Consider the following 13,375-nt stretch of genomic DNA (forward strand, 5'->3'; position numbering starts at 1 on the left):
GGAGAGAAATGATGTAGAAAGATATTCTGTAGAAGAGTAATATTAAATAAAAAAAATAAGGCAAAAACATAGGTTGCGTTTGGTAACATTTAAAAAAATAGATTTTTGTTTATTTAATTAAAAATTTGACAATTAAACATAAAATGTGTTTGGTAACTCTATTTTTATTTATTATTATTTTAAAATTTATTAAATTTTGAAAATATAATTTTTTCACTTTCAAATTTTTTTAAAACCGTTTTTTGACTTTTTCTTTATTTTTTTTTCTTATTTTCTTCAAATCAACACCTCATATTGTTAAAAAAAATAAAAATAAAATTTATCAAATACGTTTATTATTTTTTGTTTTTAAAAACAAAAAACAAAAATAGTTACCAAACATATTTTTATTTTTTAAAAATAAAGAAACAAAAATAAAATAATATTTCTATTTTTGTGTTTAAAAAATTCAAAAACAATTTGAGTCCGTTTGGTAAAATTTTTGTTTTTAAATTTTTTAAACACAAAAATGAAAATAAAATTTTATTTTTATTTCTTTATTTAAAAAAAATAAAAATATGTTTAGTAACTATTTTTGTTTTTTGTTTTTAAAAACAAAAAATAATAAATGTGTTTGATAACTTTTATTTTTATTTTTTGTTTAAGAATGTGAGGTGTTGATTTGAAGAAGATAAGAAAAAAAGAAAGAAAAAATTGAAAACTGTTTAAAAAAAATTTGAAAGTGAAAAAATTCTATTTTCAAAATTTAATAAATTTTAATTAAAATTTAAAATAATAAATAAAAATAGAATTACCAAATATATTTTTTATTTAATTATCAAATTTTTAATTAATTAAATATTTTTTTTTTTTTTAAGTGTTACCAAACAACACCAAAACTTTTACAAAACCCAACCTATATCTTGTATTTTTTTTTTGTGGAATATGCTTGTCATGTCATGGACTTGTGCATGTACCATACCAAGTAGATGTTGGGGAGAGTGACTTTCTCATTTATTTTTATACAGTGATAGTTAGAATTAATAGGGTTCTTTCTTTCCCATAAATTAGGTTAGGTTAGGTGGCGTAGTCGTTGAAGAGAGCTTTTGATGTTGCTGAGGGTACATATGGCGGGTGATGGTGGCTGATTATATGTGGTCGATTTTGACTTGATTTTCACTTTGAACTAAAATGTACCTTATAATTTATTATTGTGACTTGAAAACGAAATCTGTTCTTGACACGTAACGAAACCTTAACTATTGCGAAAGAAATAAAGAATCCTGTTGGTAAAGGACAGATTCGACCAACCTATCTCGATCGGTGACAACTTTAATAAATTTAATAATTATAGTTATAATCTCTATAATAAATTATTATGACTAAAATGTCTGTCTATACCACTTTAAATTCTTAAGTAGATTTTTTGTGAAGCTAGCTTGGGCATGTTAAGGGTCCGATTGGTTTGCGATTAGAAAACTGTATTTTTGAAAAGTGAGATTCTAAAATGAAAATCTGAATTTAGTGACTAAAATCGTGTTTCTGAAAATGTGATTGGTTCAATGTCAGTAAACTGTTTTTGAGTTTTAAAAAAATGAATCTGTGATTGGTATTAAATTTGAAAATATAACATAAACTGAATATGTGATTGGAACAGCTGAATTTGAATATTATTTTAATTTTATATACATAAGTTGTATAATATTAAATTTTGATTTATCAATAAATTTAATTAAGTAAAATTTAATTATATTGATAAATTAAAATTTAATAATAATTATTGATTAAATTTATAACGATATTGCATTATCATTTATAAATATAACAGCACAACTTATTTTTAAATTGTGCATAAATATCATAAAATGTTCAATAAACACCTTATTACTAGTGGGAACATACTCAAGTCATAAAAATTGGCAAAAAATAAAATAAATACAAGCAATGATACAAATGATAGGAGTAGAGAGAACAAACAAATCCTGATTTTGATTTTAAGTTTTTGGAGAAAAAATAACAAAACAGAGAAAACACAAAATTGTTGTTTTCTAAATTACAACACAAAATTAGAATTCTGATTAGGATATAGTTTTCAAAAACAATCTACCAATCAAATATTTTAGTAAGTCCCACAAATTTTAAGTTTTTAAAATCATAAAATCATTTCCAAATCCCTTACCAATCACACCCTAAATAACTATTTTGTTTAGTTTGTAGTTTTGTTACGATACAAGATTATTGTAGGAACTTGAAACATCAAAGTTTGATGTGTTTGTTTACGTTGAATTAATATATGTCATTTAAAGTTTTGAATTTAGCTACAAATAAGTTAGTGTTTTCAAAAAAATTATTCGGTGTCGAGAAATCTTCAATGGGACAACTTCTTTGAAAAATGGCCCTGATTATTATAATTCCTCCTTAAATAATAAACTATATATATGCAACTATAGATCGAGCTAGCCTCCAAAAGGTGAAGACACAACTTCGTACGTCCTTGTAGATAAGTTGTCAAGTTATACCGTATATATATATATATATATTTCATCATTAAATATTATTTATATAATGATAGTCTATTTTTTATTTCAATAATTGCTTTTATAAACGGTTGAGGATTATTTGAATGTTAAATTGTAACGTTGAAGATGAAGTTAGTGTGATTTTAAACAAATAATAATAATCTCTCTCTCAATAATAATAATAATAAGGAAGAGGAAGAGGTGGTGGTTAGGACCCTCATTTAAATAATTAGAAGTATTTTTTAAGGGTATATACTATTTTAGGTTTTTGATTTTTTTGATCTATATCATTTTGGATTCTCGATTTTAGATAATTATAAATATGGCTTTATTGACGTCGTTTTTCGTCAACTTAATTATGTAGAGCAATAAACAATTGATTAAGAAGAAAAGAAAAAATAGAGATTTTTAACGTGGTTCAGCAGTTTATAATCTGCCTAGGTCCATGAGTCACTGTTATTATGAACTCTATGTGAAAGCTTCAAGTGAAAGCAATTTTTTGTAGAGTCTTTTCCAGTGAAAAATTTTGTGTGAGTATAAATGACCAGATCCAGACTATTTATAGACCTAGTTACAAGAATATCTTCCCCCTAATTTAAAAAAGTTACAACATATATTCAAAATTAAATAAATATTTGAATAGTAATAATAATAATAATAATAATAATAATAATAATACAACTTAAAATGCATTATTTAAATAAAGATCTCATAAAATTAAAGATTTGACACATGGTCTTAACTAATCCCAAAGAAATAGGGATTTCCTAACAGCTTTTCCGTGTAGTAAACGTGTCATTGAGCTTGCACATTACTTCAACGTACTTTCGAGATCACTCATAGCTTCGAGCTCATCATTCAAGTTGTTGCTTCCTCCTCCCTCGCTAAGTCTTTCAAGCTCATCCCTCGGAGAAGGTTAATGCCTTCGAGCTTGCAACTCATGCTTGAACGCAGATGGAAAATCTACAACCATGTGGCTATGACATTTCACGATAATTTGCACAAGTGTAATGTGGAAATTCATTTATTTCGAGCCTATGCTTTTATGAGCCTACATTTCGAGGTAATTTACTTAATCTCGAAATTTGGGTGTAACATTTTGCCCCTTCAAAAGTGTTGGTTCGAGTCCAACGAGAAGAAAACTTTTGATCTTCACTTTTGGGAAACGTGCCCACTTGCCACACTTGAGTATGGACACATGTCGTCTTGGAATTGCATGTCAAGAATACTCAAGTATCCATTTTCTGCACATGACTTTTCACATTCTGCTTTTTGCCGCCATTTTTCAAAAGCAAACATGGCCCATTGGATCATGCTTGTTTCAAAGGCCCAAATTAACTTCCCAACGCCACCTTTTTACCTATATAAACCTCCATTTGTCTCCTCCATTCTTAGTTATACACCTTCAGCCTTCAGAAAAGAAACTTAAACCAGAGCCCAAGCTTTTGCATGCTTCCTTAGAAGAAATGAAGGGAAATTTCAAGAATCTCCCAACTACCCACTCAATCTCCTTTCGAAAATGAGTTTCAGAGGGTCTCCTTGCACCGATACCACCAGTCAGCTCTCTGATTTCCTCATCAACTTCCTACGTGTAAGTTCTCTGATCTTTTCTTCCTGTTTTTTTTATAAAAAAATTTAACTGGTTCTCGGTTGGGTTCTTGAAAATTTCTAGGAAAATAAGGTGTTTTGATCCATTAATTTAGCATAAAAATGGTAAGAAATAGCTTTTAGGTAAACTTTTAGGCAAAATGCTACATCTTTTCTGGGTTTTAAAAGGGTTACGTGAAGGTTTCGTATAGAGTAAGGAACAGGGTTTAGAAATAGGGTTTAGGTGCACGTTTTCCAATTACAGTCTCTATTTGGGTAACTGCCCACCTTCCCTTGAAAATGGGGATGAGTCTTATTAGAATTAACCTCCCACTTCGCACATGGGACTATCCTTGATGCCCCGAACTTGTACCAGCTCAGTTTGGTCATTCGAGTTTCCTCGCTCATTCCGAGTCTTCAGTCTCGAATTTTTGAGCTTTGATAATTTTTATTTCTTATTTAATCCTTTTGTCTCGAGATTTCGAGCTCAAGTTTTCAAAAATTTCCTTATCCTCATTCTTTTCCAAGTAACGGGTCCTCACCTTTTCTTTCTTGTTAGATGTCACATCCTTCAGTGAATCGATGGGGACTCGAACTTGCAATCCCGTACCATCCACCTTCTCCTTGAGGTGAATCTCCATTCACTCTGAACTAGCGCTTGATTCGGGAGCCTGAAGAACGTCTCCATCGAGAAGAAATTCGTGCACAATTTCGACGTCAAATCATCGAGGTCGAAGAGAGGAAACAAATGATATTGTGATTTGGCGCATACCTAGATCCACACCAAAAAGTTACCATAGCCTATACCCCAGGTCAACTATCTTTCGAGTTCATGGCTAGCTCTTCGAGCCAAAATCCTTCAAATACCCCTCCTCTTTCTTCTATCCCCACCCTCCAAGGTGAGTTCTTCGAAGTAGACCTGTACAAGAGTACCGTTCGTACCCCAGGACAGATATCGGACATTCTGTCCTGTTATGACTTAAAATTTTTTGGGGAGCTCATCTATCGAGCTCCTAAAGCTGACGAAAGAAGCTGCCTTGCTCCGAGTGAGGATGACCCCAAGAAAAAAATTAAGCTCGCGGCCTGGAGTCGCGAGCATATGCGAGCTAGGGCACTCCTGCCTCTAAATGCATATTTTAGGAAATTTACCGATTATGTCGGTACAACCCCCGTCCAACTCCACACCAACTCCTACAGAGTTCTAGCAGTACTGAAGTCGCTCTATCATGAGATAAAATGTAAAGACCCTTACCCATACGAAATCCTGTACCTCTTCTGCTTGAAGAGTAACCCCACACGAACAAAAGGGGGACACAGATTCTACTATCTCTCCAGCTGGCCTCGTGAAAAGAGGTTGTTCGAAGATATTCCCAACCATCCTCCTAACTTCAAGAGGCTTTTCTTCTGGACAAGCGACCTCGAAGAATCCAAATTTCTCTTATTCTATCGACCTCGTAAGTTTTTTGTCCTCTAAAATAGGTTTTACTTCTTTCACTTTTAAAGGTCAAATGCTCACACCTTTTTGTCCTTTTCAGCTAACTATAATCACCCAAAACCCACTCAGGACATGGCCGATCGAAGGGAAAGGATGCTAAAGCTCCCTTATGGCCAGGGATCCCTCCTCTATCTCTTACACGGGGATAAGCTGCGCCTTTGCAAGCTCATTGACGAGAATAAGTCCACCGATGATTCCTCCATTCGCAAGTATGCTCGATGGGAGGATGTCCCTATGTGTCACCCTCATCATCCTTTGAAGAATAAGAAGGATTCAAGCCTGAAACTAACGAAGTCTTCTAGGTCGGGTAGCGAAGCCCAAGACGAAGCATCTCCAAGCTTGTCTGGAGGTAAAGTTGTGTTAGATATGTCCATGTGGTCTCCAACCCTCTTAAAATATGAGCCAAGTGTCCCTGTTCTCTTTAAAAATTCCCCAAACAACTTTTTTACTTGGTCAGGTGTAGATTTTAGAATTCATAGAGACGATAGCTGGCTAGGTAAATTACAAACCATGTATAGTTTAAACGAAGTGTGAGAAGGGATAGCGGTCCAATATGGAACCAACGAATATAGGAATTTGTCTAGGTTATCCCCCACCTATCGAGAGGGTACTCCCTTAGAATCTTCAGAAGATAAGGGGATTTCCTAGTCTCTAAGCTCAAGCTCGAATGAATCTTCCAGTTAGGTTTTGTTACTAACTGTTCTTAATCTTGTTGTGATAACTAGTCATTAATAAATTTTTTCTTATTTTCAGGCGATATGGACTCAGATCTCGTCAGTATCCTCGGGATGACACCCAAGGCCTGAGATAGCAAGTGGGGTCGCGGGTCTTTGAAGAAGGATAGTCATTCTTCTAAGGTCGCAAGGGTTACTGAGGATCCTCCTTTGGCGACCTCGAAGGCTTCCCCCAGCGAGCTAAAGACCAGGACGCCTTCTCCCCCAAAGAAGAAGACTCCACCTCCTCTTCTTCCCCCTAGTAAGGTCTTCACTGGGGATAAAGGTGAAAAAATTATGGAGCACAAGGCCCCAAAACCTACGGGTGCTCCGACTCTAACTGTGGTTTGCAAGTTTTGTGCCATGCCCCATATGCCAGAGTACCCTTTGGCAAAACGAGGCTGGAGCCTTAGAAGCCGACCTATGCTCCGACTTGTTGTTGTAGACTGGCCAGTCATGCATCAACCTCGACAACAACGTGTGGAGGTTCCTGAGGGGAGACAACACCACAAATCTTTTTGACCAGTCTCTGGAGCTCCAGGTTTCTGTGAGTCTGTTCTACTTATTTACCACTTTATTTTCACTGTTATTTTTCTATTCGCTAACTGTTATTGTTTTTCCTTTTAAGCTCTCCTTGGATTTATGCGCTAGTGATCCCTTCTGTCCTCAAAGGCCGCGACCAGTGAGAAACTAGTCAACGATGCCCACCAAGCTTGAATCCAAGCTGAGGACAGCCTGAAAGAGGCTAAGAGAGCCCAATCCCAAGCTGAAAATTCGCTCAAAGAGGCTAGGGAGGCCCAAGCCAAGGTCGAGGACGCCTTTAAAGCCACCCAAGATGAGCTTGCCTCCTCCGAGGCTGAAGCTAGCCATCTGAAGGCGGAGCTTGATACCAAGATAGCCAATTTCGATGTTGCTATGGCCAAGCTTTCCAACAAAGCCATGGAGATCGAGCGCCTTAAAGAGGAGAAGAGCGCCGCCTACGAAATCCTTGAGGACAAGAAGAAGCGTATGCTTGAGGAATTCATTTCCAAGAAAGAGTGGGCCAACAACTGAGCCATGCACCGAATGTGGTCATTTAACCTTGAGATCGTCATCTCATTTCTGATGGACAAAGAATAGGAGTTTTTGACCAAGTGGGAGGTTCGGTTGGCTGAAGAAGAGGCGACCGTGGGCACCACAGTAGAAGTGGATGGCGAGGAGGAGAAAGGAGAGGAGGCCGAGTCCTCTTCTACTCTACTGACCAACAATGATTTATTTGTTTCACAAGGGTTGTGTCCCTTGTCATTTTTTTGTAATATACTTTTAATTAAGGCCCTTTTAGTCGAGACAATTTATATTATGGCTCAAGCTCGAGCTATTTTATTATTTTATTTGAATGCTCGTATATTTTACTAGTAGTTTTATGCTTAAATTTCATTCTCAAAATTTTTATGCACATTATCTACATGTAACATTCGCCCTATCATTATGCATCATATTCCAGGATTGAAATATTTCGAGCATATTATTGAGTAGTTTTCATATTTTTTTTTTGTACAAATACCCTTTCATACTTAGGTTCGAACTTCTACATATTCATACATAGTTCATTCGATTGCACAATTTCAACCTCGTTATATTCAAGTTCGAATACTACTTTGGGTAGGTAACCATTTGTTACCCTGTGCTTTTGCAAAGTATCATTTTGGTACCCTATGTTTACAATAATGCTCATTTGGTACCCTCTATTTTGTAATAGTACATATTTGGTACTTTGTATTATAAAATGGTACATATTTGATACCATAAACTCAAATTTAATTAATAAAATTTTACAAATTTAATCAAAATGCTCACAATTATATGAGTTCGAAATTTATATTTAATTACTTAATTACATATAATTGATGGCAATTTGGTCATATTGACAAAATTTTATCTATCAAACCCAAGTCTAGGGTACCAAATATGTATGATTTTAAAATACAAGGTATCATATGAGCATTTTTGAAAAGAGAGGGTACCAAAACGATACTTTGTAAAAACACATGGTACCAAATGAGTAAATTCCCTACTACTTTTACCATGTATTTTCTCGTTTAAAAATGCTTATTGGAGTGTAGTCTCGTTGGCCTAGTTATTTCTTGCTTAAATATAGTAACTTTTCCTCATCCTCAAGCATGGTCTCAAGGTCGAAACTTTTTGCAAAAAATTCCAGCCCTGTCTCGACTTATTAAATTCGTTGGTTTATCTAGAATTCCAACTTTTAATTGTGTCGATTAGTTTTTGCTGGTTTGTTCTAGACTTTTTGAATTTGTGTATGGTTAGTAATCCATCCATTGTAATTTTATTTTTATTGATGCTATATTTTCGAGCCAATGTTATGATTGTATAACACTTATGCCCCCTAAATCTCCTATAATTGTAAAATCTTAGGTTATTGAATTTCGTGAGCTTGCAAAAAATATAACAATAAAAAATAAAATTAAAATAAGAAATAACGCTTTATTAATGAAAAGAAAAAAGTGAATACAAGCTTGGTTACAAATAAATAAACATCATTCCTACATCACTTGTAATAAGGTCGTAGATGTTCACGATTCCAAGCTTGCCGTACCAATTCTCCATTCAATCTCGCTAGTTTATATACTCCAGGTTGAATGATGGATTCAATTTGGTAAGGTCTCTCCCAATTAGGCCCGAGATCGCTTGCAGAGGGATTTCATGTGGCAAAAAATACACGCCTAAGCCCCAAATTTCACAAACCAAAATGTTTGTCTCGAACCCTCTTATTGAAGTATCTTATGGCCCTTTGTTGGTATGCAACATTTTTAAGCTGGGTTTCTTCTCATTTTTCTTCAATTAGATCTAGTGTTTCCTCAAGTTGAGATTGGTTTAAGGTATGGTTGTATGCATCGCATCTGATTGTCGGAATTTTGACCTCAATGGGCAACATTGCTTCGCAGCCGTAAGCTAGTTAAAATGGGGTATGTCCAGTTGAGGTTCGATCTTTTGTTATGTAAGCCCATAGGACTTGTGGTAATTCTTTTAGACATTTTCCTTTAGCTTATTTGAGCTCTTTCTTAATGGAGCTCTTTAGATTCTTGTTTACGGCTTCGACCTGACCATTTGCTTGTGAATGACCTACCGAGGAGAAACTCTTAATTATCCCATTTTTTTTCACAAAACTGTGTAAACAACTCGCTATCAAACTGGGTTCCATTGTCTGAGACTATTTTCCTCGGTACCCCATATTTGCAAATTATATTTTTTTACCACAAAGTCCAAGACTTTCTTCAAGGTGATTGTGGCTAGAGGTTCGACCTTGGTCCATTTGGTAAAGTAATCAACAACAACTACGATATATTTGACTCCTCCTTTTCCTGGGGGTAGTGATCCTATAAGGTCGATCCCCCATACTACGAATGGCCACAGGGAGCTCATCATGGTGAGTTTGGTTGGTGGAGCTCGAGGGATTGAAGCGAATCGTTGACATTTATCACAACGTTTGACATACTCGAACGATTATGCTTTTACTGTAGGCCAGAAGTATCCTTTCCTAATTACCTTTTTTGATAGACTATGCCCCCCGGTGTGATCTCTGCAAAATCCTTCATGGATTTCTTCTAAGATTTTTCTAGCCTCAGGTGGAGTTACACATCTTAATAACAACATAGAATATCCTCTTTTGTATAATCTCCCCTCTAAGATAGTGTATCTTGGCATCTTATACATAAAATTTCTAGCCTCATTTCAATCTGCTGGGAGGTTCCCGGTTTCTAGGTAGTCGATTATGGGCGTCATCCAAGTAGGCTGCGAGTCTATCATATCGACGTCATCTTCGTCAGGCTTTACTATGTTCGGTATTGGTAAATATTCCACTGGTACCACATTAAGTGTATTAGCTTCCTTGGTTGTTGCAAGTCGAGCTATAACATTTGCGTTTGAATTCTGTTCTCGTAGAACTTGCTCAATCGCGTAGAATTCAAATTGTCCGATTGCTTCTTTGACTTTTTCCAAGTATGCTGCCATCTTAGTTCCCCGAGCCTGGTATTTTCCTAGGACCTGGTTGACAACCAATTGGGAGTCTCTATAGCAGTGAATGGATTTTGCTTTTAGCTCGGAAGCTATTCAAAGCTCTGCTAATAGTGGCTCATATTTAGCCTTGTTATTTGAGGCATTGAAGCCAAACCTTAAGGCTGAGTGAAACCTATTTTGTGACGGGGTAATTAAGATAATGTCTGCCCCTGGCCCATTTACATTAGAAGAACCATCGACGTAAAGTCTCCGCAGCTCGAGGGCTGGGGTTACGACTTCCTCATTTGTGATTCCAGTGCATTTGACTATGAAATCTACCAAGGCCTGTCTTTTTATCTTCGTTCTTTAGTGATACATGATCTCGAACTGACCAAGTTCGACCGCCCATTTCAATAGTCTTCCGGATGCTTCGGGTTTTGACAATACTTGTCTCAATTGTTAATTAGTTAGCACATGTACGAGGTGTGCTTGGGAGTAGGGTTAAAGGTTTCAGGATGCATGTATTAAGTACAAGGCTAGATTTTCCATCAATGGATACCTCGACTCTGCACCCAGTAACCTTTTGCTGACATAATAGACATGTTTTTGTACTTTTTTATCCTCCCAAACAAGTACTGCACTAATTGCATGCTCAGTCGTAGCGAGGAACAAGTACAATATTTCCCATGTGGCTGGTTTTGATAAGATAGGTGGCTCAGTGAGATGTTTTTTAAGAGCTTGAAAAGCGAGCTCGCACTCGTCTGACCATTCGAACTTTTTTCCCCCTCTCAAAAAATTAAAGAATGGAAGGCATCTATTTGTAGATTTCGATATGAATCTACTTAAAGCCACCATTCGTCTAGTTAAACTCTGGACATCTTTATGCTTTAGATGTGAAGACACGTCAATTAAAGCCTTTATCTTATTTGGGTTTGCCTCTATGCCCCGAGTGTTTACTATAAACTCGAGAAACTTTCCTGAAGATACTCCGAATGAGCATTTTTGTGGGTTAAGTCTCATGTTGTACTTTTGTAGTATATCAAAACGCTCGGCGAGATCCTCAACATGGTTACCATTGTGTTTGGACTTGACCAATATATCTTCCACATACACTTCCATGTTGTTTCCTATCTACTCGACAAACATTCTATTTACCAATTTCTGATACGTAGCCCCGACATTCTTGAGCCCGAAGGGCATCACGTTGTAACAATACACCCCTTTATTAGTCATGAAGCTCGTGTGCTCCTGGTCGGGTGCATGCATGGCTATTTGGTTATATCCAAAATATGCGTCCATGAATGACATGATGCCGTGATCCGAGGTTGCGTCCACGAGTTGATCAATTCAAGGTAGGGGAAAACTGTATTTTGGACATGCCTTGTTGAGGTTCAAATAGTTAATGCAAGTTCGCCACTTTCCATTGGGATTTGGGACCAGGACTGGGTTGGCTATCCAATCTGGGTAGAAAGCATCCCGAATAAACTGATTTGCTTTTAACCTTTCGACCTCCTCCCTCAAGGCCTTCTTCCTCTCGTCATCGAGGAGTCTTCTTTTCTATTGCTTTGGGGGGAAGTTTTTGTCGATATTCAACGAATGGCTTATAATATTGGGGCTGATCCCAATCATACCTGAGTGTGACCATGTGAATACATCCTTATTTTCCCTCAATAAGTGAATTAATTGCTATCTCACATCCTTTGGGAGGTTCTTCCCAATTTTCACCACCCTGGTGGTGTCATTCTCATCGAGCTGAAATTCTTCGAGCTCTTCGATAGGCCAGAGATCGGCCTGATAGCGAAAATATAATGCGCAAGTATACATAATCGATTCAAGTAATATAGATAATAAATAAGAATCGTTCTCACAGAGACTATCAATCAAGTACCAATAACCAATTCTAACATTCTATTTAGCTGTCGAAAATAGAGTGATTTTTAACCTAAAACTTAAAAATGACATAAATTATACAATCATAAAAATTGATTTAATAATTGAAAACCTAGGGTATTAACTTCATCAACTTTTCAATATGTTACTCTTACTAATAAGCACATATAATTCTTCAATTTCTATCTGTTACACCAAAATTTTGAGAATAAAATAAATTGCCTCGAAATGTCGGCTCGAAATGGTTAAGCTTGAAATAGTTAAGCTCGTGTCTATGAATACTAGAAAAATACTTGTACAAATTATCGAATGGTTCTAGATCTGCTATCAACATTCTAGTTTACTTATAGATCTATCACTAGCGATCGACCATGAATTGCATCGTTCGAGCCTGAGTTGCAGGCTCGAAGGCACCGACCTTCTCCGAGGAACGTACTTGACGAACTTACTAGATGAGGAGGAGGTTATAACTGGAACGGTGAGCTTGAAGTCTGGACCGGTCTCGAAAGCACGTCAGCAATACGATCGAGCTCAGCGACGCATTTCACATGCGGGAATGCTGTCAAGAAATCCTTATTTCATAAGGATTCATTATTATCAGATAGAAAATCCCTATTATTATGGGATATTATGTAATCAATGCATTTATTATATTTATTTTAAATTAATATGATTGATTGTAACTTCCCTGAATCAGAGGAAGATATTCTCATGACGAGGTCTATAAATAGTCTGGTCTGATTCAATTGTAGGCATGCACAAATTGTACTGAGAGAATACTCTGCCAAATTGCTTTCTGAAAAAGTTTTGAGAGAGTAGTGAGTAATAATAGTGACTCATGGACTAGGTAACTGTAATAATAGTATCTGCTAAACCACGTAAAAAACATCATTATTTAGTGCTCTTCATATCTAAGTTGACGAAAAACGACGTCAACAATTTGGTGCTTTTGTTGAGAGCATTAAAAAAATCTCTGTATTAAACCTCCTGCATAACATTAATGGCCTCTACGAACAATCCTGGAACTGGTGGGCGACCATTGCCACAAATCCCTGAGGAATGAACTCCTCGGACTGAGAACTACCAGCGAAGGCCTGGGAAGCAGCCCATGGTAGATCTTAGCCCGGATGAAGGAAGTGCATCATCCGACTCCAGGGGGCCACTTGCTCCAACCCCTAGGCCCGATGATATTTGTA

The sequence above is a fragment of the Humulus lupulus genome, chromosome X (assembly GCF_963169125.1).
Source record: "Humulus lupulus chromosome X, drHumLupu1.1, whole genome shotgun sequence".
NCBI classification, from domain to species: Eukaryota; Viridiplantae; Streptophyta; class Magnoliopsida; order Rosales; family Cannabaceae; genus Humulus; species Humulus lupulus.